At 43.5% G+C, this 6,930-nt stretch overlaps 1 pseudogene; it reads right to left on the reverse strand.

Annotated features, from left to right (window-relative positions):
- Window positions 1-1,883: 1,883 nt before the first annotated feature.
- On the reverse strand, window positions 1,884-4,797 carry LOC149747708 (uncharacterized protein C2orf78 pseudogene; annotated as a pseudogene).
- Between the last annotated feature and the right edge of the window lie 2,133 nt (window positions 4,798-6,930).

Genomic DNA, 6,930 nt, shown 5'->3' on the forward strand with positions numbered 1-6,930 from the left:
CCAGAGATGGAAACAACCTAAGCGCCCATCATCGGATGAATGGATAAAGAAGATGTGGCACATATATACAATGGAATATTACTCAGCCTTAAAAAGAAATGAAATTGAGCTATTTGTAATGAGATGGATAGACCTAGAGTCTGTCATACAGAGTGAAGTAAGTCAGAAAGAAAAAGACAAATACCGTATGCAAACACATATATATGGAATTTAAGGGGAAAAAAAAATGTCATGAAGAACCTAGGGGTAAGACAGGAATAAAGACGCAGACCTACTGGAGAACGGACTTGAGGATATGGGGAGGGGGAAGGGTGAGCTTTGACAGGGCGAGAGAGAGTCATGGACATATACACACTAACAAACGTAGTAAGGTAGATAGCTAGGGGGAAGCAGCCGCAAGGCACAGGGATATTAGCTCGGTGCTTTGTGACAGCCTGGAGGGGTGGGATAGGGAGAGTGGGAGGGAGGGAGACGCAAGAGGGAAGACATATGGGAACATATGTATATGTATAACTGATTCACTTTGTTATAAAGCAGAAACTAACACACCATTGTAAAGCAATTATACCCCAATAAAGATGTTTAAAAAACAAAAAAAAAAACAAAACATATTTTAAAAGAAAAAAAAAAAAGAATCTGTTATACCATAAAAGTGACATTTCAAATCAGTGGGACAGATTAGTCAATAAATTGTGATACATACATGTTGACGTATAAATAGTTCTCTGGAAGGATCCGCAGCATGGCAAAAGCTGATGTCTCTGAGGGGGGAAATGTGTGGCTGGGGAATGTGGGGAAAAAGGTGACTTTTCGTTGAATACCCTTGTGTACCTTTTCTAATGTTCTGTCATGTGAATTTATTACCTCTGAAGTTCACCTGAGTTCAAACCCCAGTTCCCCCAACTGCTAGCTCTTAATCTTGGGCAAACTCTTCACACTCTCCAAGCCTCGTTATCTGTGAAATAAGGTCAGTAATTTAGCCTGGTGCTGCCTGGCACAGAATAAACTGTCAATAAATGGAGATTATTAGTGTAAAAAAACCAAATGCCCATCAATGGATGAATGGATTTATAAAATGTGGTGTATATGTGAAATATTATAAGTCATAAAAAGGAATGAAGTACTGACACATGCTATGACATGGACAAACTTGAAAATATTATGCTAAGTGAAAGAAGCCACACACAGTGGTCCCATTTGTATTATGTCATGAAATGTCCAGAAAAGGCAAAACCATAGCGACAGAAAGGAAATTAATGGTTGCAGGGACTGAAGGAGGAGGGGATGAAGAGGGCCTGCTGATGGTTACGGGGGCTTCTTTGTGGGGTGATGAAAACGTGATGGGTTAGATGATGGCGATGGTTGCATAGGCTTATGAATGTACGAAATGATGCTGAATTTGCAGTTTCAGAAGGTGAATGTTATGGCATGTGAATGACATCTCAAAAAATTAATGTTGAAAACGAAAATTGCCAGTTTTCCCATGGTCACTATCCACTCTCCACTGTCTCCATCTCTCCCTTCTCCCCACTGCATTCCTTTTGACGCCCACCCCTGCCGCTCTCTCCCATCCTCACTCCCTCGACCTGCCCCACGAGGCCTCCCAGGGAGCCCGTGAACCGCTGGGCGCCTGCGTCCTGTGGCTGTTGGAGCAGCTGCCCAGTGTGCGTGCCCCCACCGCTCTCACCCGTGAGAGTGGACGCTTCCGTCGGATTTTTCTCGTGCGTTTCAGTTGATGGTGATGTTTACAGAAGGCAGCACGCACCCTGGTCAACGGAAGAAGCCCCACAAGATAATATTTAGGCCTGTCCAGAAGTTTGATCTCATCCAACAGTAACCTCAGGATGCTGTGCTCTGAAAGCCAGGTTGGCCGCCTGTGGGAACTTTCAGATACTGAGGACTTCGGAGGCATTTGGGCCTCCAAATGAGGCCTTGTACCTCCACATGCGACATGACCTCAGCCCTTTGCTGCACCTCTCTAAGTGAAGTTGCACAGGAATACTGGCCTTGCCCGTCGTTGCCAGGATTAACTGAAGAGTGCATTAGCTGCCCTGGAGCTTAGGTGTTGAGTACATGGTGATTTACATGTCAGGCCCTATTCGTGGGCCTCCTGATGCAGCAGTTCCCTTGGCTCTGCCCCTGTCGTCAGCTGCCCCTAGGATAACTCTGAGCCCTAGCCACCCCTCTGGTAGATTTCCCTATTCCCCCACTATAATCACACCTGAATAAGGCAACTCTAACCTTTCAGAGATGTGTCCTGAACCTCCTGTTTTCTTAAATACCTATCTGGTGGTTGTGAGACTTAAGGCCAACCTCCCCAAGAGAGTTTTTCTATTTCTCCTAGTGAACCTAGACTCACTTTCTGTCATCTTAAACTCTACTCAAATTTTGTTCTTTCACCCCTGACCACTGACCATGCCTTTTACTTCTGCCATTTCATCCCCACTCCTGCTTCCTTTCATAAATCCATAAATGTCTTTTGGCCTTCCTAGCCCTGGACAAACTTCCTTTCTCTTTCCTCAGTTTTTACCCATTTCTTTCATTCTCCCATCCAACTTTCAGTCCTCCCTTTCTCATGCAGACTTTGATTCCAACCCCATCAAAAAAAACAAAACAAAACAAAAAACAAAAAATCATGCCACAATTAGCAGCATCTCAAAATTCAGAAGTTTTATTACTCACCTATTAATTCTATTACATTTATTTATTCAGTTTTATTGTTTTAAAATATATCAAAATAAATAGAGAAATTTATACCTATCTTATCTGTATATGGAAGAGCAGCTGGTCCCCAAGGTGGCACCAACACTCCTAGCAGCTCTTACTTTACATATCCGTAGTAGTCAGCAATTTCCATTTCTTTTTCCCTCTCAATGAAAAATTGCACTTTCCCCAAAGAGGTGTATTTGGCAGCAATACCTTCTTGTTGAGCCCGTCTCTTCATGGCCTCCCGCTCTGGCCTCTGCTCGTGTTCGATGGGCTTTGACATTACTGGCTCGGGAACATTGGGTTCCCTCCATGGAATTGGTTGCTCGCTGAAGTCTTGGAGTAGAAATGGGGTTTGGAGCTTGGGTGGGGACTGGTGCTTAGTCACAGCAGGGGGAACAGGCTCCCGCTGGAGAGAAGTGCAAGATGAAGTTTTGTAGGGTGCAGGCCTAGGAGCAGCAGACTGAGGGACACTAGGCTGGGTATGGTTGGTCAAACGCGGTTGGGTTGGTTAGTCATAGTTGGCTGAGATGGACTGGCAGGACCTGGCAAAGAGGCAGAAGCTGGCTGGGATGAACTCACTGCAGGAGGTTGAGCTGAGTTAGTAGAAGCAAGCTGGGCACCGTCAGCCACAGCAGGCCAATGAGAGGACAGAGACTGTGGCCTTCCAGGAGCAGGTCGAGCTTGAGGCTTGTCCCAGGCAGAAAACGGAAGAGGTATCAACTTGACCTTCCCAGGAGGCGGCAGCTCATACTGGGATGGAGATGGACACTCTTTTTTAGCACTGCTGTCTGGTTTCTGGGCTTTGACTTGAGTTTCCTCAGGACTCTTACCCTCACGTGGGGTATGCCTCCATGGCTGGATAGCTGGGGGTGTTTAGGGTTGCTTGAATTTCCCAAGACCCGACAGGAAGAGAGCCCAGTTTTCTTATCATTCTTCTCCCCCAGTGCATGAAAAACCTTCACAAACCCCAGCTTGCGCATGCCTAGGGAGGTTCGAGGCTTTTTAAAGCTCTTTTGGATAAGCTCAGTTTGCTCCTTCTTTTGTTTCATCTGGGGAATTGTTGGCTTCTCTTCTGCCTTGACTTTGTTCCCTGACTGCTTATTCTCTTCAGCCTTCTTCCTTCCTCTGGTCCTTGTGGTCCTTTCCTGCCCATGGCTCTTCATTTTGCTGATCTTTCTGGATGCAGCTTTCTGAGGTTTGCCTTTGGAATGCTTGGCCGTGTTCACAGGAGCGCTGTCACTGACTGCAGCATGGCATAGAAGCACTTCTCCCCCTAACAGGCACTCTGGATTCTTTGGCTGGATTTTGGCCTTGGGAGCACCACTGATAGGCTCAGAGGCTTTATGTTTGTTCTTCCTGGGTTGAGCAGAGGGAACCTTTATGACACTTGGCTTTTCCTGCACCTGATTCACCTTAATGGCTCTGGTGTCTTTGGCTTTGATCACGTTGGGACCTTTGGATCAATATCTTTCAAAGAATTAAAGAGCTGGGGAAGGTGAATATCCTCCACCAGTGTAGTAACGTCTGCAAAACCACTGCTAGATTCCATCCCATTTTCAGGTGTCCCTAGGTCCTCAAGACTCAGGCTGTTCTTTCCCAGATCAGCATTTTCAGAAGCAGGCTGCTCCTCTTGGCTAAGGGGATGCATCAGTGCAGACCAGGAGCTGGTGAGTATCAGGGATTTCTAAAGGGAGTAGTGGAGGCTCTTGGTTTTCTCTTGGGATCTGGTAGGCATCCAGAGGCTTTGAAAACTTGGTTTTAATATCCTCCAAGTGCTCACTCTCTATTTGTCCCTGGCTTGGAGCTGGAGGCAGGGCCAGGAGACTACTGGCACTCTGGACTGGAGCTGTCCCTGAAATGTCCCCAAGTTCAGGTGGTGGGTTACTCTCAAGTATCTGAATATTTCTGCTCCTGCAGGACTTGGGGAGTTCTTGAGTTTGTGTCACACGAGATGTCTGGCTTGGAGGTTGCAATCCCAGGGAATTTTTCATCACCAGGGAAGTCTCCATCCCTACAAAGGAATCAAGGTAGAATTCAGTCCCTGGTAAGTGAGATGCTCCCCCTAAACACCAACACAGCAATCATGTACCTTTCAAGGTACATGATTGCTGTGTTGGTGTTTAGGGGCAAGATGGGCAAGGCATTTCTAGTAACTCTTCTTAAGGGTCATGGACAGTGCCCTATGCTATGAGATAAGGGGTGACTGTTGTAATTCTTACTGGTGATCATTTCATGTCACCGATTCTTGTCTTTCTTTATATTTCAGAGGATTGTTAAAAGTCAAATAAAAAATGAGTCTTATTTTTTAAAGAAATGAAATGTTTCACAAAGCCTAGCATTCTCATATAGAGTCCTTTCAATTCTCCCCACTTTCCTGAGAGGCTAAGAACACTTCACACCATGAACTAGGAGAGGGAGTAGCGCCCTTCCTGATGAAATATATAAACAAAGACAGAGTCTTAGCCTGCTTTCTCTGGACAGGATCCCGGACCACAAGGTCTTAAATCCTGGTATAAATTAGGGAAGTGAGGACAGTTAAACTGGCACTATCAAAACAAGAGTTCTGAAACACCTTCCAAAGAGACTCTAGCAGTAGATCAGGGAAGGGAGTGATACAGTGTGGTAGTACAGGGGGAATGATCGGCTACAGCAGTGAAAAATGTGGTACCTATTGGTATGTTCTCGGGGTTCTTGTACATGCAGCATAGATGACCTTTAGAGTGTCCCTCCCACCTTCCCACCTGAATTAGGTGTTCTTTTTTTTAATTTTATTTTTATTTCTTTATTTTTTTAACTTATTTATTTTATGTATGTATTTGTTTGGCTGCACTGGGTCTTCATTGCTGTGCACGGGCTTTCTCTAGTTGTGGCTATTTTTGGATGATGGCCATTCTGACTGGTGTGAGGTGATACCTCATTGTAGTTTTGATTTGCATTTCTCTAATGATTAGTGACGTTGAGCATCCTTTCATGTGTTTGTTGGCCATCTGTATATCTTCTTTGGAGAAATGTCTGTTTAGGTTTTCTGCCCATTTCTGGATTGGGTTGTTTGTTTTTTTGATATTGACCTCCAAGTGGTGTCTGTATATTTTGGAGATTAATCCTTTGACAGTTGCTTCATTTGCAAATATTTTCTCCCATTCTGAGGGTTCTCTTTCTGTCTTGTTTATGGTTTCCTTTGCTGTGCAAAAGCCTTTAAGTTTCATTAGGTCCCATTTGTTTATTTTTGTTTGTATATCCATTACTGTAGGAAGTGGGTCAAAAAATACCTTGCTGTGATTTATGTCCAAGAGTGTTCTTGCTATGTTTTCCTCTAAGAGTTTTATACTGTCTGGACTTACATTTAGGTCGTTAATCCAATTTGAGTTTCATTTTGTGTATGGTGTTAGGAAGTGTCCTAATTTCATTATTTTACATGTAGCTATCCAGTTTTCCCAGCACCACTTATTGAAGAGGCTGTCTCTTCTCCATTGTATATTCTTGCTTCCTTTATCAAAGATAAGGTAAACATATATGCATGAGTTTATCTTTGGGCTTTCTATCCTGCTCCATTGATCTATATTTCTGTTTTTGTGCCAGTACCATACTGTCTTGATTACTGTAGCTTTGTAGTATTGTCTGAGGTCAGGGAGCCTGATTCCTCCAGCTCCGTTTTTCTTTCTCAAGATTGCTTTGGCTATTTGGGGTCTTTTGTGTTTCCATACAAATTGTGAAATTTTTTGTTCTAGTCCTGTGAAAAATTCCATTGGTAGTTTGACAAGGATTGCATCGAATCTGTAGATTGCTTTGGGTAGTATAGTCATTTTCACAATGTTGATTCTTCCAATCCAAGAACATGGTATATCTCTCCATTTGTTGGTATCATCTTTAATTTCTTTCATCAGTGTCTTATTGTTTTGTGCAAAGAGGTCTTTTTTCACCTTAGGTAGGTTTATCCCTAGGTATTTTATTCTTTTTGTTGCAGTGGTAAAAGGGAGTGTTTCCTTAATTTCCCTTTCAGATTTTTCATCATTAGTGTATAGGAATGCAAGACATTTCTGTGCATTAATTTTGTATCCTGCTACTTTACCAAATTCATTGATTAGCTTTAGGAGTTTTCTGGTAGCATCTTTAGGATTCTCTATGTTTAGTATTATGTCATCTGCAAACAGTGACAGTTTTACTTCTTCTTTTCCGATTTGGATTCTTTTCTTTCTTTTCCTTCTCTGATTGCCATGGCTA

The sequence above is a fragment of the Delphinapterus leucas genome, chromosome 13 (genome assembly GCF_059928025.1).
Source record: "Delphinapterus leucas isolate spDelLeu-1000000601 "Yukka" chromosome 13, BTC_Dleu_Yukka2, whole genome shotgun sequence".
In the NCBI taxonomy this organism is placed as follows: Eukaryota; Metazoa; Chordata; class Mammalia; order Artiodactyla; family Monodontidae; genus Delphinapterus; species Delphinapterus leucas.